The following is a 27,812-nucleotide window of genomic DNA, read 5'->3' as shown; positions in this document are numbered from 1 at the left end:
ACTTTCATCTAAAGTAATGAAATGATCATTTGGGCATTTAATTGGAAAAAAAGTTTGAAGAGGCTGCACTTCTTTATTCTGAATAGGCTCAAATCCGAATTAGCCTAACAGTTCAAAACCATATTTGTGACAGGAGTTTCAGAAATGTGAATGAACATCAGGGAAAATTCTGGTCTGGTATTCATTTGCAATCAGAAAACCATACTTTCAGATCACAGGTGCTCTGACTTTAGCAAGTTTAAGGATCACCTTTGGCTTGTTAAACACATGTGACTGGGCCCCATCCCCAGAATTTCTGATTTGGTAGGTCTGAGATGGGACTGGAGAATTTGCATTTCTAACAGGTATCCCAGTTAATACTGATATAGCTGATCTAGGGAACAACACTTGGAGAAACATCATTTTAGATAGACACCTATCTTAAGTAAATAACTCTAACCTAGTAAAATGAGCTTTCAAAGTCAGTCACAGGAGTGATTTACTTAATATGTTGTAAGACAAATCAAACTTTCATTAGTGTAAGAAACATTGACAAAATAGTCAATATTTGTCTTAAATTGGATACAATTTAAAATCCTTATTTTCAAATGCCATTTTTGCAAATTACATTAAAAAAGTAAGTCATCATTTAGTTGGCATATATCTCTGCAAATGCATGTAGTCAAATATCAAAGGTCAAAACTGGAAGACCATGTTATTTAGTAATTAACATGTAATTACAAATTGCATATTTATTATGATAAAAACAGTTAATTCAGATCATGTTTGAGACAAGGAGTATAGCTGCCATACTTATGGCTAGCTGAATGATCATCTACTCTCTTCAATAATGAAAAAAATGCTAAGATTATTCAAATATTGCACTTGTGGAGCAATCACTACAACTCTTGAAGCTTGCCAACTGTGACATTTACATCCTGAATTGGTATTAAAATCAAGTGTTTCAAAAAGTAAATTAACTCTCTCCCACCACTAGGTCTGTATTCAAGAAATTGCCTCCTGGCAAGTTTTAGTGACTATTTACCACAATCTAAGTTCAGTGGTTAGTTGTATGTCAGATATGAATAACTAAACATATCAGAAACCCATGAAACACCCCATCAACTCACCAGGAATTTTTCAGTAAAAACAAACCACTTTACTAACTCAACAGTGTGTTTTAAATCACATCTATGTTCACTTGTAAGTAACATAATTTCCAATTGAAACAAAAATAAAGAGCAAAATCCACTTCTGAGTAGATACTGTACATTCATATTATTTAAGAGTTGAGTCCATCTAAACTTTATATCCTCTTCTTTCTCACTTTTTCCTCTCAAATATTTTCCCAGACCTTCATCTGACTTTTGGAGTGTGTCTTTTCAAACAAACTTGGAAATTTTTGCTATTTTGAGATTGATTATAAAGATGATGGTACAATCAAAGAAAAGAGAATTATGAAAGTTTTGTGGCTTTCATTCTGCTTTGACTTTGGTTTTAGGAACCTGACACACCCGTATGTTCAAATATTACCTTGCCTGCCAAAGGCATCACTAAGTGTGAAGACAGAGAATCCAGAGAAGGCATGTGGTTCCACATGATTTTGCTGCAATGAATATAAAACCCAGAGTATTAGTATTTGTAACACTTAACTAGAGCAATGAATTTTACAAAATGTGAATTTTAGGCACATTTATTTGACTGCCCACAAATTTAAAATCTTTCAACTAACTTATAACCCTTAAGCTTGAGTCAGCATTTTGGATATTTTTTTAATGCAGACACCATCTTTTTAAAACTATGAATTGTTTTAAGTGCTGTGACTATGTATAAAATTACTAAGAGTTTCTACTTTCAGCCAAGATGGAGTACCTAAGACTGGATTTACCCTTCCATTTCAAACAACTATAAGTGGGACCCAATGTGTAAAGCAATGATAGTGTTCAAGACATCAGATATCAGACAACAAAGGACAGAGACTCCCAAGACATGGGAAACCTATAAGGGAGTGCATCTCCAGCCTGGAGAGAGTATCCAGACCACAGGACACGAAGAGGAGAACCAAGCCTCCCCGACTCCCTGCACTGACACTGAGATTTTGAGGAAGCCAAGCCACTACAATTCTCAGGGCAGAGTACTAGAGAGAAGAGAGCTGCCCAGAGAATTCCAGAGGTCTCCAGAGGTTCCCCTTCAAGCTTTCGGTAGAGAACCGACCGATGCACGGTATGAGGAAACTACCCTGACCCCATGCTGGGGAAAGAAACCATCTTAAAGATTAGAAGGAACAAAACTTAGAGCTCATGGAGGGCCGAGAACAATGCCTGTTCCCATCTGCCAAACTGGGAAACCTAATGCAAGGAGTTGAGGCAGAATACTCAGAGGGTATTGCCTCACTAGCTGAGAATAGTTAGACCTGGACTAAATGCAACTCTGGTCCTGCCTAACAAACTTTAAAAGCAAGACCCAGAAGGATAGAACAACTCCCAAGTAACTTAACTGTGTCCCACAACAAACCTCAAGAGTAAATACAAAAATAAACACCAAATAGAGTAAAATTCACAATGTCTGCATCCAAAAAAGAAAAATTTCCTGCAAAGCAGCAGGAAAACAGGACCCATAATGAAGAGAAAACCAATCAATTGAAACAAATTCTGAACTAAATTCAGTAAGAAATGCTTTTGTGTGGCAACAGAAACAACTGAGGCACTAAACTCAGACTGAACTTTCAAGGAAATGCCCACATCCAACTCATTTACATAGCATACAATTTTCTATTTGAAAAAAACACTAAAGACCACAAACAGATCAAACCTACTAATCTTATATAACATACAACATCCCTACACAAATAAAATAACCACAAAAAAGTGACAGTTGAGATCAAAATGGCAAAACTTGGAAGAGCTGCTCCAAAATACTGCTGTCCAACATATGCTGGGATCGCTCACAATGACAGAAGTTTCCAGAGACACCTGCCACTCTTCTCAGTGAGTGAAGCACCTGTAATGTGCTACCAACTCAAGCAAAGAAGTGTAAAGTATTCCTCCTTCTAAAGAAGGAATGCATTGTGGGTCACCAATTAAGCACTGGGCATTTGGGGTCACAGTTGCTTAGAAACAAGCCATCTTAGGATATTATCACATTCACATTTCCTTCTCTATCAACAGAATCACCCATGACAACCTGTTTCCCTTTATGCTTCACATTTCCCCTAGATCACTGGTTCTCAAGCTTTGTCTAGTGTGCATCAGAATCCCTAGAAGAACTTGTGAAAATACAGATGACTGGATCCCAGCCTCAGAGTTTCTGATTCTGTCAGTCGCTGGGGAAGGGTCCTAAGAATTTGCATATCTACCAAGTTCACAAGTGATGCTGATGCGGCCTGTCTGGGGACCACACTCTGAGAACAACTCCCCTAAATAATATGTAGGGCCTCTGATTTATTGAACTTGGACTTACAGGAGGAACTCAAGCATCAAATATTTTAGCAAAGCTAGGATCTATGGTGGTTATGTTTAGTAAGTCATGAGAAGCCAGGAGCTCAATGAGAAAATGTACAAAATTTCCCAGTTTCAAAATTAAAGTTGCAGGGCTAAGGTGATTGTTCTCATGTCTTCTAATAACACTGTCTTCCCACCTACATCCCCATCATGTTTTGGAAGATAAGCAAGTTGCTGTGTTCAGGGAGCTGAAATTAGCAGAAGGCTATGTTGTGCTTGTATAAGGGTTTTCTTTGGTAGATGTATCATTCTTGGTCCAAAATGCCTTTGAGAAGCATGGGGTGCCACATGGGCTAGGATCTCCCAAGATTTCACAAACAAAATTAAATCTGCTAATTTACTATCTTCTAAATTAACCCAGAACCTACAGGACAACAACTACCATATTTCATCAAATCTGACATTCACCAATGAATTATTTTATGTAGCACCAAGAAAGAAAATAAAATACTACCATTAAACTATGGTACACAACATAAATTTTAAGAATAATCTTGATTTCTAAAATGTTAAAACATGATCTTAAAATCAAGGGAGAAAAAGATGGCAGAGTAGGAAGGCAAGGCAGAAACCTCCTCCCAAAAATACCTGAAACACAAAAATACAACAAATACAACTAAACCTGAAAATGACCTGAAGATTGCAGAACTGACTACTTACATCTGCAAAGCCAAGATCCAGCGGGACCCAAGCCCTCCCCCACCCCAGCCCACAGGCGGGAGAAAGAGGAACAGAGTGGGGAGGGTGTAGGAGCCCAAGATCACTGAACACCCCGCCCTGGAGACCTTCTCCAGGAGCGCAAGTCCACATGATATGGTGATTAGTGGAGCTAGGCAACAAAGACAGGCAGAACATTCGAGGAGGCTGAGATTCCAGCCACTTGTGTAGAACGGGCAGTGTTCTACTGCACACCTACCTACCACCCCTAGAGACAGAAGCAAAGCAGGCAGCTTGAAAGACTGCCCAACAGTGGGAGAAGTGCCAGAGGGGTGAGTATTGGATGGAGCTTTCTTCTCAGGAGAAAGGGCAGGTGGACAATACCTCTACAGTCCACCCTCAGCCCAACAGGTCACGAACTCTCAAGAGCCCCAGAGGCTCCATCACCCTCACTGGCAATGCTGCCCCAAGGCTCCTCCCTGTGCCCACACAGCCAGCAGGCAACCCACCTGGCCCAGTGATGGTGTCACTTTGCTGCAGGTAGGCAGAGGGAGACCCTCCCAACTTTCTCAGCTCCATTTCAGCCCCACCGGGGAAATGCCTGCAGGAGCCAACCTTGGAAGTGCCTTCCTCCCAGCAGGCACTGGGTCCTGCCTGCCAGAAGCCCACACCATTGCCACAGGCCAGGCAGAAGGCGGCCACCCACAGAAACTGCAGCAGAGATTTCTGCACTGATCACAAAGGCCTGGCTGAAGCAAACTGACTGCCTAGGATCAGACCACTACAAGCTAGACCGAAGGTGGCCCTGCCCACTGCACACCAATAGCTGGGGCTCCTGCACTGGAAAGTAAAGAGGCTTGAGCTTCTGAGCACTAGTGGGCATCTCCTTCATAAAGCTATTACTACATAGGAAGAAATGCAGAAACCCTGGCAAAATGAGGCATAAGAGTATGTTCCAAACAAAACTACAAGATAAAACATCCCAGAAAGAGGGCTGAAACACAAATCACCGATTTTCTTGATAAAGATTTCAAAGTAAGTCATAAACATGCTAATGGATCTACAGAAAAACATTCAAGACCTCAAGGAGGACTTCAACAAAAAGACAGAAGATCTGCAAAAGAGCCACTCAGAGCTGAAGAATACAGTGTCTGAAATAAAACATACAATGGAGGGATTTAATAGCAGATTCTCACAAATTGAAGAAGCTGTGAATGATATGGAAATTAGGGAACAGGAAAACAATGGAGCTGAAAAACAGAGAAAAAAGGATCTCTAGGAATGAAAGGATGCTAAGAGAGCTGTGTGACCAATCCAAATGGAAAAATATTCATACAATAGGAGTACCAGAAGGAAAAGAGGGAGACAAAAGGATAGGAAGTCTCTTTGAGGAATTGTTGAAAATTTCTGCAATCTGGGGAAAAAAATAGACACTCAGGTCATGGAAGTTCAGACAGCCCCTAACAAAAGGCACCTCAGGAAGACCACACTAAGACATATAATAATTAAAATGGCAAAAATCAAGGATAAGGAGAGAATACTTATAAAGGAAATCCTATCAGGCTATTAGCAGACTTATCAGCAAAAACTTTACTGGCATAAAGGACCTCCAATCAAGAATCCTCTACCCAGCAAGATTAACATTTAAATTTGAAGTAGGGATTAAACAATTTCCAGATAAACAAAGGTTAAAGGAATTCACCACCACTAAGCCAGCCCTACAGGATATATTAAAGGGACTGCTATAGACAGAAATGTTCCTAAGGCTAAATAGCTTTCACCAGTCAAAATAACCCACAGTAAAGGTAGTAGACCAATTAATTACCAAGAAAGTATGAAATTAAAATAAAAGAAGCAAAATCAACTACTCACAAAATCAGTCAAGGGATACACAAGAAGTACAGATTATGACATCTGATATATAAAGTATGGAAGAGGAAAAAGAAAAAAAAGTACCTTTAGATTGCATTTGAAATAGAGAAATTAGCAATTTAAGATAGACTATTAAAATCAATAAAACCCAGTATTAAAAAGAAATGTGTCCTAGCCTTGGTAACATTTGAGACCATATCTTCATATGTTATCACACTTCCTTACAACAGCTAACATGCTGATTGTTCAATGCTTATATGGAACTATATAAAATCAAAATCAAAAGGAGACAGTCTAGCAAATCTATAAATTTTTTTAATAAAGAACATTTTTAAACTTTTTGTTCTAAAATAATTTTAAGTTTAAATTTGCAAAACTAGAGTAAAAACTTCCATAAAGGCTTTTTCCTTAACCACTAGAGAGTAAGTTGCAGACACCATGCCCTGTTAGCACTTAAATACTTTACTGCATTTCCTAAGGAAAAAGATATTCTCATATAACTGTAGTGCAGTTATCTCCTAAGTCAAGAACTAAATATTAGGGTCATTATCCACTAAGCAGCCCATATTACTATTTCTCCAATTTTCCCAATACTCTCCTGTATAGCATTTAGTATAAGATACAGTCCAGCCTCAGCCTCACACATTACAAATGGTTGCCATGCCTCTCTAGTCTTCTTTACTCTGGAGACCTATTTTTGTCTTTCATAATACAGATTCTTTAAGGTAATAGAATAATTAGCTTGCAACATGACCCTCAGTTTGGGTTTGATGATCCTTCCTCAAAATTAGATTCCGGTTATACTGAATACCTTTTTGGCAGGAATATCACTGAAGTGATACTGTGTCCTGAGTGTATCATATATCAGGAGGCACATGCAGTCATTTTGCCCCATTTGTGGTAATATTAATTTTGAAGACTTGGCGAAGGTGGTGTCTGTCAGAGTTCCTCATTCTAAAGTTACCCTTTCTTCCTTTATAATTTGTAGGGAGAAAGTTTTAAACCAGCTAAATGTCCTGCTTCTCATCAAATTTTCACCCAATAGTTTTAGCACCCATTGATGATTCTTGACTGAATTACTAGGATGAGTTTAAAACATTTTTCAAGAAAGATTTCAGCAAATCCCAATGTGTTCTACTGATAAGACTTGTTTTCCTCATGACAGCCACTGAGCTTTCTCTATTTTATGGTGTTCATAGATTTTGAGAAGTTGTTTTAAGAAATATAGATATAGAAGGAGGAACATGAGTCTTTTTCTTTCCAGCTTTATTGAGGGCATGTGATTCTTATTTAGGGAAATTCAGGGAAGGATTTGATGGGGGAAAAATCTATCCCTCTACCTTATTTTATCTCCAACAAAGAATAGAGCATATAAACCAATAGAGTACAAACAAAACTGGAGAAAATAGGGCAAAAATCAATTATATTTAGAATATATAGATCATTTTCAAAAGACATATTTAATACTGATGAAGGGTAAAAAAAGCACAGGAAATATGAAATATAAGAATAGTGATTCTATTCTTGGTGATTCAATCCAAAGGCTGAGTTCAAACCTTTTCTCCTGAACAGTTTTTAGAATATTCCTATGTAGCAATGGGACAGTTAGATTTTGGCCTATGACAACGAGGAACTTGGTAGGATGAAAGATATGAAATTGCCATTTTATAGGTTAAAATGGATGCATATCAGCAAGTGCTCAAGTCAAATGATCCCCAGTCAAGGAGAATGTTACAGAATAAGGCAATCCATGAAGCAGCAAGAGAAAGGGGGCTATATGGACCCTAGATGCCCCCTAGAGTCCATGTTTTCATGAAGGTTTATGCACAATCCTCTTTCAGGCTAAGTCCAAAAAGGGACTTCTCTCTGCTTCTTTAACATGGTAGATTCACCTCTTTCACACTGTTTTTACTTACTCGTTTACTCTGTGGCTATAGAATACAGGGGAAGTCATTTGGATATGAAGAGAGAGGTTGACCCCTGAAGGCTGGAGAATTTGTATATACACAGGTTACAAAATGGAAAAGTTTATAACTGGCTGTAGGAAAAAATCACTGTTTGATCTAAACATTGGCTGAAACCAAATACTACGTTTTACCCCCAGTGTCTTCAATGATAAATTTTAAATAACTGAATCTACAATTGTTTATATCTATAAAATTATTATAAGCCTGACCCTTGTCTTCCTGACAGGTATGTTACGGGATTTGAGTAGTTGATCTCTGCAAAGAATTTGAGTTTCTTGAAGGAAAATATTACATAAAAATAAAGAATATACTGCATTGATGCATTATGTTCATTTTGAGGTGACTAACTTCCCATTTATAAAACTAGATCTCTAAATACACATAACAGGCTGTAGTTAGTAAATTCAAACACCATAAAATAAATGATGGATCTTTTCTCATTTAAATTGTGCTGTTGGGACTAATTTTATCGATTTGAAGGTTATTTCTAAATAACCAAATCCTCATTTATACTGCTAACTAGCTCTTTAGTACATTTGCAAATAGAACTTATTACATTCCTATCATCTAACAACTTTCCCATTAGCTACAGTAAATACTCTGCACTTTCATTACCCATCAGTTCCCCCATAGAGTTATGGGTTATAAGTTTAATAGTTTCATTTGCATATCCAGCTGAGGTAAATTAGAAAAAGTCGCCACACTCATTACACTTTATTGCATTACAAACACAGATGTCTGTTTTTCTAGACCCGCTTAACCTTGACCTAAAGAGATTAGAGTAATACAGTGAGAAAATACACACTGTTCACTTGGCTTCTCACATCTGAACTACATAGAATTTCCTAGAAAATAAGAGAAATTTTCATCTTTTTAATTAAGAAAGTAACTTGAAAAAAATCACAATAATCAGATACTGCTTTCCTTACTTATGAGTTACTTGTAAAAAAAAAAAAAACAAAAAAAAACCTTTAGCTTTCATTTCCCCAGACAAAGAGACATGAGAAAACTATTTCTGTAAAGATTAAGTTCACTACATTGAAAAAATACTTTCTTCAGTAGGGAATATTAATACCCAGCCACCAGACACCATCTAGCTTACTGTTAAAGCTGGTGAGTTCATCTCACAAAATTACTGGCCAAAAGACCAATGAATGGGCAGCCAAGGGCCCAATGGACTTTTGCTCATTAGGTAATATCAAATGTCTCCATCACTGGTACTTTTATAATCTCTCCTAATGCCCTGATATCACTCCTGGAAGATTCTTTATGTACACATATGCAAGCACATGGTGCAGGAGAAAAATCATTTGCTTATGATTATGTGCTACATCTTGATATATCATTTGTATATCTAACTTGTTAATAGTTATAATCAAAAATTCAGTGCAAAATTAAACTTGAAGAAGTATCTTTAGGCCAAACATAAACATTAGCAAAACAATATGTATATGATACTCAAGGTAGCTTTAAGGGAACCTCTGAAACTAATCCACAGCCAATGTACAAATGAACCATTTTCAAGCACAACCATGTAGAACATGGAAAATACTCGGCTTCATACTCTAGTTAAAATTGTGTAAGCATGTGAGGCTACATGGGCCCAGAGAGATGTTTCCTTCATAAACACATGGACTGAAGGAGCTAAAAGAGGAAAAACTAGAAAGAGGAGGTAATAAGTAATTACTCCAAAAACTATTTAGATGCAAAAGTTAACTAAGTAACATATGAAAAATGTATGCCCCAGAAAGGCTTTGTATCAGTGAACAAAAAAAACCTCAGTAGAAACACAAAATTGTGTTTTAGCTTGACAGATAAGACATCCTTACTGTGAAGCTAATGAATTTTCACCTTCAGGGCCTTTCATTTGGATAGCCCCTCTCAGAGCCCTGCAGTGGCCCTTGCAATATGTTTTCATAAAATATTCAAAGCCAAGGTATTTTTAACCGTAATTAGTTAAGACACTGTCTGCATTTTGACTTCTCGGTCACACTTCCCTTTATGTCAACAGGCATAGAATACCTGCAGGTATTTTTGATGTCTGATAAAGGGGACACTGAATTGGGAATACACTGATTTGGAGCTTATAAGACATAGTGGTGTGTTTTACTGTCCCTTCCATGTGTTCTAGAGTTAACATGTTCATCTTCCCAGAGGAATGGCTTCCAGGAATACTCCCTACCCCGCTGTGACCACTCACATGACATGGTCACAAGATCAGAATTTATATCATGATACGACAAGGTTTGAAAGGTATACAGCCAGAAGCTAGTGTGTAAAAAATTCTTCCCATCATCACATATACAAAATTGGAAGCAGAGGATTCAACTCTCATTAATGCAGTCCAGATAGAAGCTCTCTTCTGTCAGAAATGATAGTGTGTACAACTGAAACACACCATGTATTTTCTTTTTTCTTTTCTTAATAAAAAAGCTAAAACACACTATTTTAACTACAATTTAGAAAGCTGTCTTACAAGGTTTCAATAAAGTTAGGAAGAAATTACAGACTCCTGCCTGATTTGGACGTATATAAATTTCTTTAAATTTATTTATTAAAGAACTAAAAACTCAGGTAATAATAGAGTATGTAACAAAAGACATAAAAGTGAGCATTTAAGTCAATAAAAATTACTCTGACATGAAAAAAAGACTTGTATCAAAAATGTTTAAATCATACCAAAAGCAGTAATTCATTAAAAGAAGAGAGAAAATGTTCACTCATCATAATGAATACACTCTTGGATTGCTTGACTATTGAATTAATAAAGAGGAAGAACTCAAAGGAACACATTGGGAAAAGATTAAATTTCTTCCTGAATTAACAGGAAGTTCTGATATTGATAAAGTAACAAAATTTACAGTGTGCAAGGACATTGACAAAATGAGTGTTCTCAATGCAAAGACGAAGACTATTCCCAACCTGAGAAAACTTGAAATGCCTTGAAATCTCATGGTCCAAACAGAAAAGAAACCTGGGGACAATTTTTCTAAATTTTAATCCCAAACAATCTTAAAATTTTACATGGCATTACCAACAGAGTGAGGATACTAAAATAAATTTTCCTAAGCATCAGCTTAAAAAAAAATGCTAATCAGCCATGCTAGAAAAAAGGTTGAGTTATCTTTCTCTCCTCTCAATAGAAAGCAAAATTTTAAAAATCATTGTCAAATATGTGTATCAAATCATCACACTGTACACCTTAAACTTATACATTAGTTATACCTCAATAAAGCTGGGGAAAAATTAAAATTAAATTTAAAACTCATTGTCAAGACTATGCAGCCAAAAACTATAAGGAAAAAGTATTATTGAGCTGTACTAGGCAATTAATTAATTAAAATGGCATATTATTTTCCTGTATCAGGTGGTTTTTGTTGTATCGGCTTTTTAAGCTTTGTAATTTTAGGGTTTTTTTTTTATTTTAATATTTACCTTCACCTTAACTTTATACATATCATTTTGTGTTTTCTTAGAGAGGGCTCTAGAATTGTATAAACTGTAGGCCCTACAAGTCCTGAGAACCCCGCTGTCTGTCTCACATAGGCATGTCTGCTGCAGAAGAGACTGCAGCAGAATGCTCACCAGGAATCAAGGCTTACCCAGGCATGCTGTTGTTCAGAGTCCTGAAGTGGCAAAAAGTGAAAATCAATGTGAAACTTGCTCATGAAAATAGGAGTGACCTTGTATCTCAGGGGATACACCCCTCCCAAAAAATACCAACACCCACCCTTGCCTTTGCCTAGAAATGGAGTCGCTGGTGCTTTCTCAACTGCTGCAGTATCGATTCTCAGCTAAGCACCACAGAACACCATGTCTGAAAGGCTATGCACAAGTCTTCTTGCTCAGATTATTTCCCTTCAAAGCATATAATTTTTATTAAAGAGTTACTACTGGAAAAAAAATAAGAGTATAGGACCATCAAACTACCAAGCTCCATTTTCCTAATTCTGAATACTTACTTAGATTAGTAAAAATATGGGGTTTTCCCTAGTCTAAACTTCAATGTTTCCAAAATATGATTAGATCAACAACCCTTCTTCAGACCTGTAAAATTTCCTTAGTCCTCACTCACATTTGCTATCTATAACCCCTTGCTTTTGTCTTCCCAAAGTACTTCTCCGGTTCCTATATGATAAGACACACTTATGGATTGCAACATGCACTAATGGCAAATTCATTATGAATTCTTTTGTAAATATAAAATCTCTGGAGGATATAAAAGAAAAGCTTAGAATATAAACTTTACTTTTGGCCACCTGGTTGTCACTTGCCCTACCCTGATACCCCTTTAATCCCCAGCAATGAGCCTGTCTTTATCCTCAGAGCAGCAAAAGATTCTCAAATGTAAAACAATGAACACTTATGAGTCCCTTGTTGATACATTTTTGCAAGAGATTTGGTTAGTTTTTCCAGCAAAGAATCTTCAGACTCACGCTACTGAAAAGGGCTCAAAGAAGTCACCTTCTGTACCAGACTGCCAAAACAGGCTGCACTTAAGAGATTCAAAGAAGACAGTCATTGCTCCAGTTCTTAAAATTTTTATGGGACAGGATTTTCTCTCAGTAACAACTCTGCACTGGTTTCAGGAGCACTAATGCTGAATGAAAATCTACAATGCTGGCAAACTGATCAATACTCCCTCAACTGCAAAAACACTGTAAAGATGTCTACACCAGAAGAGACAACTGGCTCAGAGAATTAAGGTAATGTGTGTAACTCCCAATGGGAAGGTTTCACCCCCCATAAAACACTTAATCAAGTTAGGCATAAGAAATCATAGGAGTTTAAATAGAAAAGGGGGTTTTCATCCAACCCTTTAATTCACATCCTCATTAACTGTCTATCCAAAGAAATACTACTTCATAGAGACCCAGTTTTGCTGGACTGAAAGGAAGTCCCCTAGACAAAGAATCATTTGATTTGCCAGATATATCATAAAGATTTTTGTAACTAAAAAAGGTACAGAACAATAGGTACCATATAGAGTATAGATTAAAAGACTGGTCCTAAATATTCACTCTTACTTGCACCCAAACCCTTGCCATGGCCTCACAATGGGCTTGGGACAATGGCACATGGGCAGAAATAACAGTGAAGTGGTCTCTCTGGGATGTTGTCCTACAATTCATACACGGCTGCTCTCTGTTTCTGTCCTCTGGTACACACAGTTCTGTTACTGTGCCATCTGCATTGCCCTATTCCATAATCGTGGATGCCTGTAAAAATAGACACAAAGTTTGTTTTCTTTTCTCCTATTTTGTTTAATTTGTAATCTCACCTAGACCTAGATCACAAGGTAACAAATACCAAAAGAATAATTGTTCCCATCAGTATTTTCACAATAAAATTCATTACTAAGCTACAGTCAAAGTACCTACCTACACAGACCTAGTGGTTCTCTTTAAGGATAATTGAAAAAATTAGTGACATGGCAATGTTAAAAGCTTTAACACATTTTAGAGATGGTCATTTATCAGACAAGACCAAGAGGTTGATTTGCCCAAGGTCACCAATGCTATTTGATGGAAAACCCAGGAAAAGAAGATTACCCAATGCTCAGAGAAATTCCTGTAACCTTAAGATTCAAATCAAATTCTGATAGGAGGGTGGAAACCAACAACCTATCTTTAAAGAGACAAGTCAGTGTGAACCCAAAGCGTGTCTGGAGAGGAAAAGAAGGAAGGGGAAAGGGTATGAGAAGGCTTTGGTTAATGAAATGAAAGATAAAATAAAATTTCATCACAAGACAAATCAGTTTTAAAAACATGTTGATAATAACCAAGTTGATGTTTATCTCAACACAAGACTTTGGGAGAGTAGAGTTTTTTGCCTTCATAACTCTAATACAATTGCACAAATCATAACATATTTATTTAATGGCTATCATCCTGTATTACTCAGGGTTCTCAAAAGAAATTGAACCAATAACCAATAGGCTATGTGTGGGGGGTGGGTGAGTGGGTGTAGGAGGGGTAGAGGGGAGAGTGTGGCAGGGGTATATTTTAGGGAATTAGCTCATGCAGTTGTGGAAACTGGCAAACCCCAAATCCGCAGGGTGGACAACCAGGCTGGAGACCCAAGGAAGTAAATATTTCATTTTTAGTCAAGGGCAGAATTCCCTCTTCTGGGCCAAGTAGTGGTTTTTTTTTTTCAATTAAGGACTTCAAATGATTGGATGAGGCCCACACACATTATGGAGGGTAATCTGCTATAGTTAAAGTCAAGTCTACTGATTTAAATATTAATCTCATTTAAAAAAATACCTTCACAGAAACATCTAATGTTTGACCAATTATCTGGCTACTGTGGCCAAGCTGACACATCAGACTAATCATCACATATCCATCCAGCCATCTGTTCAATAAGCTTTCATTCAGTGTTACAATGTGAAAAACGTAACACTATTAAGGGCTGCTCACACAGAAATGTTAGGTGTTACGCTAATGCTTTTATTTACAACACCTAATGATGGAAACTACATTGGTTTGGCATACTTTTTGACCAACAACTTTTGCACATATCTTGAAACTGTTACTGTCTTTATATAACTTGCCACAAGATTAACTGGCAAGTGTGCTTACAGAGCACATAAACTAACACTGCTCTTAAGATATGAGTAAGAAAAATACCTTAGTGTGTATTTCAAATGACAAACAATGCTCTAATTTGAATATGGGTACATGAAATACAAATACTTTATCTTCTTGCCATTGTGGTGCAAACCATGGTTTAATTTTTAAAGTAATTTACTGATAGTTGTTTTGAAAATAATGCCTTGAGGTAATTAATTTTTTTAAGGGCCAACAGTGCTTTAAAAAGGATTAAATGGCATGGGCCGAAAGAGCAAGAAAAATAATAGGTTATTCTAAAAAAGAGAGTCTATAACTTAAATAGTCACCTAAACCATGGGGTGTTCTTTTTATCATCCCTTTTTCCTTAGGTTAGGAGGTTATTAACCTGTATCCTGGGGTGAGTAAGCATCAGTTGCATCAGTGGGACAGATAAATGAAATGCAAGTTAAAAGTTAAACAAATTCATGAGGTCTTAACAGTATTTTTAATAAAAAATCAAAGGTAAAATGTTTTCTCCATTTAAATTTTTGCATCACAGAGATGGGGGAAGCAGCTGGATATGTAAACCAATGCCAGCAAAAACAACAAGCTTTTGGTTTTGTGTTCCCCACTCCTCATTCTGCACACCAGCGTTGAAACAAATCCGCTTTAATATCATTCCAGTGGACACTCCTTTAATCAGTATTTTTTTTAACGGCTTTCTTTGGGAAATTCCTGCCTACTCTTTTTCAAATTAGAATGGCAAATCTAAGGGCCACGCCTGGGTTTTCACAATCACTCAACCACTAAAGGGCAAAAGTAATATTTTGTACCATTTTCACCAGTGAGTATAATTTCAAAAGCCCCAGCTTTCAACCACTTCACTATAAAGAATATTTCCCCCTAAATTATCAGTCCCGTAGTCTATGAAAGTCCTGTAGATTCCTGGATCTGCCGCTTAAAAGCCATGTGACCTTGGACACAGACTTCATCTCTCTCTGCCTCAGTTTCCTCATCTGTAAAATGTGGAAATTAAAGTACCCACAACAGTAACTTGCATTATAAAAGAACATTTGTTGAACTACCTTCCCTTCCTCCTTTCAGTTCCGCAATGACCTGCCCTGCCGCAGAGTCGGCTTCTGGAGGAACCCAAGTTAAAACAAGCCAACTGATATGATATCTTAGAAAATACCATAGTTAAGGAGAGGGTTTAAGATCCTCCTTGGGATGCTGGCATAATTAGAACTTGTTGGCAAAAGCACCACTCTGATATCCCTCTGGACCTTAAACTTTACCACCTGTGTATGGCCTGGCCCTTAAAATCAGTGAGTAAAGAATGAACTAATCAATAAACTGAACTAGCTGACCATGTAATCTAATCCACCCATTCTTAATGCTCCCTTATGTTTCTCCTACCCCTCAATCATGTTGGCCTTTGCATTGTTCTACACATAGACACACACACACACATACACATATCCCTTCCTACCTCCCTGTCTCATCCTGAGCTGGTGCTCTACCTGGAAAGCATTCCCTTCCCCACCCAAGGTTCATCTTAGAGCCATGATTTTCCCTCATCCAGTGGGAGGGATGCTGGTGTTTCAAAACCACCTATGGGTAGAAAGAGCCCTGAGTTGCAGTGTTTGCTAATTTCTGTGGTGTAAATATGCCCATGGTGGCTCATTTCAAACTATTAAGGTCATCAACCAGCAGGAAAAATTCCTAAATATGTAACAACAGGCTGCAGAGAGGCAATACAAGCTATACAGGCTACCACCTTTCCTGATCCTCCTCTCCAAGTCCCAGCTCCCCCCGTTCCACACCCAGGATATATGATTTGCACCCCTACCCAGAACTTCCTCTCTCCTTAGAGCACTTTATATTTAACTTCCATTATTCTCCTCATCAGATATTTGAGAGCTTGTTTTATCTCCCTGCAGATTAAAAACTCTCAGGGCAAGTTCATTGTTTCATTCCTTGTTGAAACCCCTACAGAATTTGAGCAAAGAGGCCCAGATGATGGAGGTTTGAAGCATCAACTTCCCAGGACTCCCAGCAAGACGGAGCAGAAAAACAATGATTCACAGAAATGTTCAGGAAGAGTTTTTACCTGCTCAGAAAAGGTGGTATGAAATTTATGTCTTTTAGTAGGGAAAGAACTGACAGCTCGAATGCTTGATCCCACCCAAATGTAAAAGTGAGTCAGAGAAGAGATAAAAGGTAACTAGCTCGTTTGCCTCCTGCTTTCTATTTTGTCCCCAAAGCATGCCATCTAGGGCTCAACACTGGGACATGAATTGTCCTACAGAAAAGGATTCCCACTCTCTCCATCTCCCTGCCAGCACAGGAGGTGTTGCTCACTAAGAACATGAAATCACTGCAGATAAGGATGATGTCTTCTCTGCTTTCATAATGCCCGGGGCCAGCCCAGTGCTTGGCGCCTTGCAGGAATTCAGTAAGTGTACAGTAAGTAGCAAAACGTTTCGTTCAAAGGAGGCGACAGATTTAGACTAATAGTAAAGTTGGTGTTATTTACATAACATCCTTTTCAACTTAGCCAAACTTTACACTCACCCAGAGCACGGATTGTACTAGCAGTGAGGATGCCTGTTTGCCTCAAAACCTAAACACCTGGGTACCTGTGTGTTCTCTAGATGCTTGTCCTTAGGATGATGGCCAAGGCTAAACTGCTATTCATTCATTCCTTCATTCCTCCAGTACTTATCTAGCATCTTGACCCAGTGCTAGACATTAAGCATGTGACTTTCAAATTAACATTCGTTTTATATCCAATACCAAAGAAAAAAAGAAAGTTTCTTGAAATTCTTGAATTCCTCGAATACGAGGCTTGACATGATAGCATAACAACCTTAAGGAAGTACTTGCTTCCAAATGCACACCCAGTACATGAAACCCACGTAAGTCTCTGTTTCCCAAACTATGAATGTATGTATTACATACAAAGAGAATTGCTACTGGAAGGCCTGTGAACACTAATAGTATATCATTAAATGTGTTAAGATACAGACCTAAGGACAGAACAAGCTCAAAAGGCTTGCTTGAAAAATTCAAGAAGCCTTTTCCAGATTTCTCAAAAAGTTTTCCTGTTATACAATCTAAAACTTGTTGGTATTTAATACTGGAGTTTATCTGCAAGTTAGACACTTGTCTGTGATAGCAAATGTGATATAGTCAGTTCATCAGTAAGTACTGCTACCTTTATTGACAAAACTTGTGCCTTATCTAACAACTTCTCACCGTCTCCACTGCTATCATCCTGGTTAAGCCTCCATCATCTCTTTCCAGATCATTATAATAGTCTCCTAAGAGAGCAAAGTCATCTTCCTAAATTAGAAATCAAGCCTTGTTCCCCCCTTGCTTAAACTCCAATGATTTCCACAAAGTCCCCAAGATCGCTCTCACTTCTGACACTGACTGCAGAGTTCAGGGGTTCCCAAGACCATCCTCACTTGTGACACCGATTTCAAGTTGTAGTGTGTTCTTAAGACCACCCTCAAGATGGATAGTTTGCTGTAAGTGTTAGGCAGAAAGACAGATATGAGCAGGATGAAAGGAGACTCACATATACATACGACACACACACATGCATGTGTACATGCCCACACAGACTACACACACCACAGACACACACACTCACACTACCACATTACTGTTTTCTTCATAGAACTCTTTAAGACCTAAATTATATTATTTATTACCTCTGTATTGTTTACAACAGAACATTTTGAGCCCCATTTTATTCACCAATCTTTTACCAGTATACAGACTGGTACCTCATATTTGTGATTTAAGTATGTGCCTGATATGAAACAGGTATAGACACACAGAATTTTTTGTTAGCAAGAGACTAGACATTGTATGCCATTTATAATCAACCAAGGGAAAACACTAACAGGAATGTATGAATGATTGGACTAATGAGTCTGATTTTCCTACACGGATTGTCAAATCAGTGTCATTATTTTGTGACCATACATTATGCTGATGACTTAACTCTGCTGGGTTATCAGTGGTAGAAAAGAAAATACAAGATGCCAGGCTGAACCTAGGAGACTGAAAGGTGAGTCTCCTGACCTTTTCTTCCATATCAGAAAATCTTGAGTTCCTATTCACTGTTACCCAATAAAAAGTACAAGCTGATTATTCAATGATTAAAAAGACATGATCTATCAAGCCATGAAAAGACATGCACCAACCTTAAAGGCATATTTCTAAGTGAAAGAAGACAATCTGAAAAGTCCATCTATTGTATGACTCCAGCTATATGACATTCTGGAAAATACTATGGAGACAGTAAAAATAACGGTGATTGCCAGGGGCTTAGCAGGGGGGAGGGAGGGTGTGTAGGGATTGATAGGAGGAGCACAGGACAGTGAAACTGTCCAATATATACTACAGTGGTGGATATATGTCATTATACATTGTCAAAATCCATAGCATATTCAACAACAGTGAACCTGAATATAAATGATGGGCTTTAGTTAATAATGATGTACGACATTGGCTCATGGATTGTAATAAATGCGTCATGCGAAGGCAAGATGTTAACAGGGGAAACTGGGCAGGGAGGAGGGAGCATGTGTGTACTTTCCCTTCAATTTTTCATAAACCCAAAACTGCTCTAAAATATAAAACCTATTATTATTTTTTTTAAGTACGAGCTGCATTTCTTTTCATGAAAATTTGAGAGGCTATTTCCTCATTTCTAAATGTATTAAGACACTCAGTTACTCATTTTTTAGTTAATTACAACCTGTTCTCCCATCACATTCCCAAATTCTATGTAACAGATGGTGAAAACGTCTATTCTGAAATGCCTAGAAAGTATTTCTTTTCAAGAATAGTAGCTATTATCCAGCGTCCCCCACACAAGGGTTGGAATACCCAGGGTAGGGTATCAGGGGGATAGGGAGCCACACATTGTGCAACAGGGTGGAGAACAGAAAGCAAACACTCAGGGTGTTAACTGGAATAGAGGGTACTCCTAGAGGAACTAAAAGTAACCCCCACCAGGAACCTAGGGAAATCATCTATACAGAGAAAGAAAAGACTTGTTTGAAATTCATTCACACTGGCCAGTTCAATGGAAAAATTTCAATGTAAATAACAGGAGACCTTAAATGTGTGCGTGCTGAACACTGAAGCACTGGCAGCACAATCCAAGCAGAGGTTTGTGCACTGACCAAATGTTGCTTCTTATCACAGCAGAATGCCATTAAAAGAGAAGCCCTGAGAATGTCCCAAATGTAGATGAAGCCCAATCAGGTACCCCTGTGTGAGATGTTTAAAGATTTTATTTTTCTCTTCCGGTAGTCCATTTGGACTGGATAGGATTTGGGGAGGTGAAATTTTGCCATTTTATTAACCTGAGAATTAAAGCAGAATTTAAACGGATGAATGTGTCTTTATCCACCCCCAGAAGCATCTTCACCTGCCCCCACCTCTTCATTCATCATCTAAATAAACTGGGGACAGTTATTCAGGGAACAATGGCAGAAGCGCCACAGCAAAACTGGGGGTTTAATGCTATTTCTGTCCCTATAAAATCTTCAATAATTTGTTTATGACTTCCAAAATTCAACAATAGTGTACAAATGCAATCCCACTTATGTTAATGTGCGCTTCCTTCTCACATATCAGACTCTGAATAAAAATTAGGCAAGTACTCTGTTTTGAAAATAGAAAATGTGAACTTGCTAGGAGAAAAAAGAACCCTCCAAATGCACTATCCTATCTACCCCATTTTTTTAACCTAATAACTTAAGTGAACTGTTAGTGAAATTACAACCTGCTTGTGACACAATAAATTTACAACAAAATTCATTCCATAAATTATTCAATTCTGTGACTGCAGTCAAGGAGAGAAATATCACCAGGAGCAGGTGATTAGCATGTGAAAGGAAAAACCCATCTCCCCACCGAAACAATCACTGTCAAAGCCTCCTATTGGAGTTTTGTAAAAAAGAACACACATTGAAGTCTTTGTAGTTGCTATAAAGGGCTAAGTATTTGATTTACATTAGATTTCATTTGTTCTTTCTTCAACTGTCTCTTTCTCCTACAAACCATAACTGCCTCAATAAATGCTTGCTCAATCAAGTGTGCATTAAAACAAAGGAATTTAACTTCGATAAAAGTGATGAATCAGGACCAGAAGTTAACTTTTCCTTCTTCTGTATATCTTGCTACCAGGTAAGCAATGCAAAAATTTACATTTGATGTTCCACAGGGGAATATTATATGTTTTTATTTTATGTGGTTGGTCATATTTGCAGATTTTTGCATAAATCATTTGAGGCCAGAGTTGCAGGGCAAAGGGATTTCAACCAAACTACATTTGTGAACATTTTCTATCGGCAACATATCTATGTAAATGTGACTGTCAACTTGCCCTTTACTCAATGCATAAAAGAAGGTGTTAGTGTACAAAGGAACGTCCTGGATCAAGATTGCTTCCTGAAATCTGGGATGCAAATCCCCAACTGTTGGTATTTCTAGCAAACTCCTGGGGACACTGCTCACCTTACATGGTAGCTACGCTTCAATAATCCAACAGAGGAGAAGTTGTGCGCTTTTATCTTAAACAATCAGAACAAGAATGTGGCTGGCCTTATATACTAAAACATGCATTGTTTTCATTTCAGCAGATGCCTTGGGATTTGTTTTTCTTAGGGATTGATCTTTTCTCTCATAATTAGTGTGTGGTAGAAGATGGGTGGTGCCCCAAACAGGTCCATGTCATATTTCCCAGAACCTGTGAATGTGTTACATCACCTGGCAAAAAAAAGAATTAAAGTTGCAGATAGAATTAAGGCTGCTAATCAGCTGACCTTAAACTAAGGAGAGTATCCAGGTGGGCCCAGTGTAACAAGTGGGGCCTTCAAATGTGGAAGAGGAAGGTAGAAGACTGAGTGCCGAGGTAATACGATGTGAGGAAGACTTAACCAGCCATTGCTGGCTTTGAAGATGGATGAAGGGGCCATGAGCCACGGAATGTAGGCACACTCCAGAAGCTGGAAAAGGCAAGAAAATGCATTCGCCCTTAGAGCCTCCAGAAGGAACACAGCCCCAATGACACCTCCATTCCAGTCCAGTGACACCCATTTCAGATTTCTGTCATTCAGAACTTTAAGATAATAATTTTATTATTTTTAACTCTCAAGTTTGTAGTAATTCATTAAAGCAGCAATAGGAAACTAGTACAGACCATTTAAATAATATTCTCTATTCTTAAAAGCAAATGGTGTGGAGAAAGGAAAACTATTCTGCTAATTGTGAGCTTAGTTCATAAAGGAAATCACAAGAAGAGAGGCTTTAAAGTTAATTTTATATAACTTTCCTTAAAATTACATAGGAAGGAATGATTTGGATGGGAAATTATGTTTTAATTGCTATTACCTTTCTTCCATTTATCGGAAAGACTCTTTAGGATTTACGGCTATATCTCCCACTAGTAATGGAATATTTCACCCTATGTAAGGCTATTCTTTCTTTCTTGGATAATAGTTCTTTCTCATCAATTACCTGAAAAGTCGGGTATTACCTGGCATGTGGCTCATGCTTTGATACACAAAAGCCACCTAAAAAATCACCTTTCCTTATATGGGTTAATTCCTACAAGATTTCAGAGGGGAGGAAAAATTCTTCCTCTGTTCCTGGCTGTGTTAGGTAGAAAGATAGACATGAGCAGCCAGGAAAGGGGAAGACAAGGCTCAAGGAAATAAATGCCCAAACTCTGCCCAGGTAGGAGGTCCCATGTGAAGACAACAAAGGCTTTGCCGAGAGATAACGTCCTTGCCTATTGGGATCAGGCCAAACCAGTTCCAACAAGATCCCAATGTGGGAGCAATCGAACAAAACTAAGAAATGCCCAAACCACACCTCATCATAGGAAGGGACAGGCACACTGAGAGGCATGGCTATATAAATGGACCTGTCAATCAAATAACCCCACCTTGTCCATCAAAGAGGTGCTCCCTAGCCAGAATGCAATACACAGCGTCCTATATAGACGGAGGCCTTTGTCTACCTTGACTCTGGACCACTCCTCCCTTGGAGTGTATGTAAATAAAACTTTGCTCTGTGTCTTGCTATTGTGTCTCTGCCTTTCAATTCTTTGTTTCATTGGGGACTAGAACCAAGGAGAACAAACTCGACCCTCAACAGCTGGGCCTGAAAATTAAATTGGTAACAGGATAAAAGCATACAAATTTATTTAATGTGAGTTTTGCATCACACAGGAGACTTCATAAGGAAATGAAGACTTGAACAAGTGGTTAAACCTGAATGTTTTTACACTGTCTGATAAAAAGTGGAAAATTATGGAAAAACATGGTAAGAGAAAATGGTATGAGCTAAAGGTAGTAACTGGGGGTAACTTATCAAGGCCTATTTGTGTGGACTCTTCTCTTCATTCCTCTATCTTTGGAGATAAGGGTGCTCTTTCCTCTAAGTATAGGTAGGGCACCTCTTACATAAAGGTATTATGACCTACTTCAGAGAAGAAGTGGGAGGTCACAAGGTTCTTCCTACACCTGCCATTTCTCAAATTCCATCAGCTTAAAATATTCAATATGCCAATGTGCCATATTTTGGGGTGGTATGTCCTAAACTCTGTCAATTGTCTAACATGGAAGAAAACAGACATACAATCACAGAATGGGATAGCTAAAAGAATCCTTATGTGATCTAGTTCAACATCCTTATTTTATCAGAAAAGCAATCAAGATCCAAAAGGTAGAATTTTCTCCCAAGATCATGAGTGTGGAATTAACATAACTTAGAATACTAGCCCAAGCATCCTTCCATAATGTACAATGCTGCCTACACAGAACACTCAAGTTCATCCTTCACTCATCCAGCAAATGTTTATCAGGGGCTACCTGTGGGCTGAATACTGCTTTAGGTACTGTTGCTCAGTGGGGAGGAAGAAAGTTAATTACATAGTCACTAGGTCATTAATTACACAGCAGAGTTAACTTTGGTACTAAATAGTCACTATGTAGTTAAGAGATCAAAGGGAGGAAACAGACAATATACAATAAATAAATAAACAATAAGTTCTCTAATGAATTTGTTAACAGATTAGCATGATAGAAAAGGCCTAGGGTCCATCTGAGATTGGCTGATCAGCAAGACTGAAAAGGACTGCTACTAATTTTGACACCGTCTGGGTTTTATAAAGTGAAGCCTCACAAGGGCACGTCAAGGTAGGGATAAAATAATTTCCACTAAAGGAAGTTGGACATACATTCCTTAGCATGAAGCTCATTAGTTCCTGAGTACACACTGTGTGCTAGGCACTCCTAGGTGCTTCACCTACATCATTATTCACAATTTAATGTCAGCTTCCCTTGGATGTTAAGTAACTGGCTCAAGACTGCATACTTACTGAAAGAATGCAAACTCTACACTGGTCTTTCTGCCTCCAAAGGTTAGACTTTCCCCATTTTGCCACCCAACCAAAACTACCTATATAAATCACATCACTTCTGAACAACCTATTTTCTTCTTGTATGAAATGACAGGAGGGACCAGACAATCTCAAAAATTCCTCCCTCTCACTTCTAACATCCTGCGATCCCAAGATGTCTATGATATTGGCAGGAACCATCCTCCCCCATTCTTGCAGCCCTCTGCACCTGGAAATGTCTTCCTCCATAAGTACTACAGCAGCTGCTACCTGTGAATCAGAAATGTTTCCTTCCACCAAGAAGTCAGATTCTTGCCGGCACCCGCTAAACCCCGGGGAAAGCAAACCTGCCTTCTCTGCTGGTGACGGGGGACACGAAGGGGGGTCAATACTAGTTGATGAGGTTTTGCTCCCTTTCATTTCCTTCTCATCAAATGACTATCAACTTCCAAATCCATGAGTCAGTCTCAACAATGTTTGTGTGTGGACACAGCATTATGAGGAAATTGCATTTACAGATGAACTTTAAGTACAGCTTTCAGCAACTCAATTTGCAAATGTCAGTATTTTCCTTCTTCACATTGGGTTCACCTTCTTCAGTTCTAAGTCAAATAGCAGCAAGCACAAAATTTATTTCTAGAGAGTAATAACGTTCTTTGCCTTAAAGATGTCTCTACCTAAAAATAAAAGATTCAATGGCATATCACCAGTAAGCCAGTAAGTCAAGCTTCAAGATCTGGCAGGTAGCTAATCATTTCTCCTTGAATACCAAATAAATTAGGCTTATTTTAATATTCTGGAACAAAAATTAAATATTTAAATGTAAAGAGCCATTATTTGTAATATATTAAATTACCAAGAATTAAATACATCATGATTAGTCAGTTCTGGCTACTCCATAAGGCAATACTATGACTAAAAAGATCCAGTGTTCTTTCTATACATTGCTTTCCTTTATATATAAGCAGCTTTTCTGTGTTTTGAGAAAATTATGACTCTTCTGAATCACCATTTGTAGTAAATAGTTGCTGTATTTGCATCCTGTATCTAGATTTTCCTTTAGAAATCACTCTAGTGTGCCTCTAGTTCAGGAGAGGCTGACTCTACTTCCAGATCCAGAAACAGGCACATGATCCAAGCCTTCCCACTCGGCCTAGTCCATTCCTCTAAACAGTGATGGGCACATAACTCAAGCCTAACTGGAGTTACTCCCCAATCTGTTGCTAAATTTCAGGATAAAAATGCTCTTTCCCCTAGAAAAAGCATGTCAGCCTGCAAGATGCTGACAGCTATCTTGCCAACAGAGGTGGGAGCTTGCTTGAGAACAGACAAACACAGGAAAGCAGAGCAAAGAGGCAGAGAGAGTTTGCTAAGGGGCATCATTACTGTCACCTCTGCCCTATTTAATGTTACCGTGAACATCAGTGAGAATGTATCTACTGCTTTCCCCATCTGTGACCTAATTTGAACTCCTGGATCCAACTGTGCCTATAGAGTACTTGGACTTCTCAGGTAGTTGAGCCATACATTCCTTTTGTGCTTAGTTTAAGTTGTGTCATCTACTGCTTGCAACTAAAAAAGCCTAATATACTTTATACTACAATGTTAATATAACATCCTCAATCAGAAAAATTCCAAAGAATCTACCAAATGTGTCCATAGAACAGAAGCACAAAGTATTAGAGAGTCAGTGGGAATCTTTTTCTACCAAAAGAAAATACATGTACAGAGTTACTCTAAAAGAAACAACATAGGAGTGTCTACAATCCTATCTCTAGCAGCAGAAAATAATTTCAGTTATCTTTTTTTATAACTTCCTCTCTCCCTGACCCCACCCTTCATTCTCATTTTTTTCGTAAGCAACCAGTGTGTTTTCTAAAGTATATCCAAATTATGTTTACATACAGTACATTGTTACTTGTAAGAACAAAAAAAACCTTCCCAGAAGACCATGCATGCCTTGTCTTTAAATAATTGCACAATGTGGCAAAATTTGTTTTTCATTCTTCTAGAGAACAAGAATGTTTCAGATCTATTATCATTACTAAATCTAACTGTAAAAGCAACCTGAATCTGGAGACTTTAATAAGCAGTGAGATCACAATCCATCTGGAGATAGATGGGCTGATAGGGAAATAAAAGCCAGCACACAATGCCATGAAAGCAAATCTCATGTAGCCCATTCAGGGGAATGTTTTAGCAGATAATGAAGAGACAGATGGGGAAAGCAGTGGACATAATCTGCACTGATGTCAGTAACATTCAACAAATCAAGACATGACAATATGCCACCTATTTATTAAGAAGTACCTATTCTCCAAAAACCACAAATCACTTTGCCAACTCTTAGGTCAAATGCCAATACTCATAAGTGATAGTGGAAGGCATGGTTCCTATTTTTACTGTAGTACAGACAAAAAGTGCTCAGATTCTGAGAGGTTAGCCATGTCGAGGCAAGTGTTGTGGAGTATGTCTGATGAGACGTTAAAAGACAACCATTGGTATAAATCATTATGGGGGCAAAATTAATTCACAAAGCAGAGGACTCTGTTTTATTCAACAATTATTATGGTGTATAAATATTCTGATGTTAAAAAAAATGCACTGCAATCACATATTCCTGTAGTGACAAGGAACAGCCACCATTTAAGAAATACTATTTTTATACAGTAATATTAGAAGTTTTGTCACATTAACTTGCCGTAAGATTGGGGTTTTCTACCAAAGAGCAAGTGTTTACTCTGGGGGGAAAAAGCAACATACAGATTTATGCAGACCTCATAGTGGGAAATGTAGTTAGCATAAAGATATGTGGTCAAGTTTCTATTAAACAAATGTGAGCTGCTGTGTCTATTGTGCAGTTCAGAGTAGAATAGGAATGTAGGACTCCTGAGAAGGAAATTGTTTACTTGCACACCAATCTTCCAGAAACCATCTTGGAACCACCTTACAGAAAGTGAAATGGAAAAGCTGTGTGACAAGACTGAGATGATGAAATCCTGAGATTTCCACTATTAAGGAAGATTGGAAGAAATGCTCACTGGAAAAAGATGGCTCAAAATGGATATAAATGAGGCTATTAAGATGCATGTGAGGAGAGTGAGGGGAGGGCCGTGACTGAGAAAGGGCACGAAAGGTGATGTGTAGGAACAGCCCAAGTTTGACATAGCATGAATGTCAAATAAGATGGGCCCAGATGATTTACCAAAGCCCAGATTTTAGTAGTTTGTCAATCAACTTGATTTTATGAAATATTTTACAATACTAACCTTATGCATCAGTTAGTAAAATTTTTTTTTTGAGAGGCAATCTCTCATACTTATTGATCAAATGGTTGTTAACAACAATAAAATTCTGTATAGAGGAGTCAATGCTCAATGCACAATCATTAATCCATCTCAAGCCTAATTCTCGTCAGTCTCCAATCTTCTGAAGCATAACGAACAAGTTCTTAGATGGTGAACGAATTCTTACATAGTGAATAAGTTCTTACATGGTGAACAGTACAAGGGCAGTCATCACAGAAACTTTTGGTTTTGATCATGCATTATGAACTATAAACAATCAGGTCAAATAAATATTCATTTGATTTTTATATTTGATTTATATGCGGATCCCACATTTCTCCCTTTATTTTATTATTATTTTTATTTTTAATAAAATGCTGAAGTGGTAGGTAGATGCAAGATAAAGGTAGAAAACATAGTTTAGTGTTGTAAGAGAGCAATTGTAGATGATCAGGTGTGTGCCTGTAGACTATGTGTTAATCCGAGCTAGACAAGGGCAATAAAACATCCACGGATGCAGAAGATTTCTCTCAAAACAGGGGGGGGGGTGAAGTTCTAAGCTT

At 37.9% G+C, this 27,812-nt stretch overlaps 2 long non-coding RNA genes across 2 annotated transcripts in view; one reads left to right on the top strand and one right to left on the bottom strand.

The window, feature by feature from the left end:
• The window catches only part of LOC140847125 (uncharacterized), a 749,959-nt gene that overhangs the window by 560,905 nt on the left and 161,242 nt on the right, over nucleotides 1-27,812 (bottom strand). The window lies entirely within an intron of this gene.
• LOC140847029 (uncharacterized) lies at nucleotides 602-27,119 on the top strand. The gene is made up of 3 exons (XR_012126621.1): nucleotides 602-4,468; nucleotides 12,565-12,681; nucleotides 16,525-27,119. It is a non-coding gene; the product is annotated as an uncharacterized lncRNA (long non-coding RNA).

The sequence above is a fragment of the Manis javanica genome, chromosome 17 (genome assembly GCF_040802235.1).
Source record: "Manis javanica isolate MJ-LG chromosome 17, MJ_LKY, whole genome shotgun sequence".
NCBI classification, from domain to species: Eukaryota; Metazoa; Chordata; class Mammalia; order Pholidota; family Manidae; genus Manis; species Manis javanica.
This window is presented reverse-complemented; position numbering and strand designations above follow the sequence as displayed.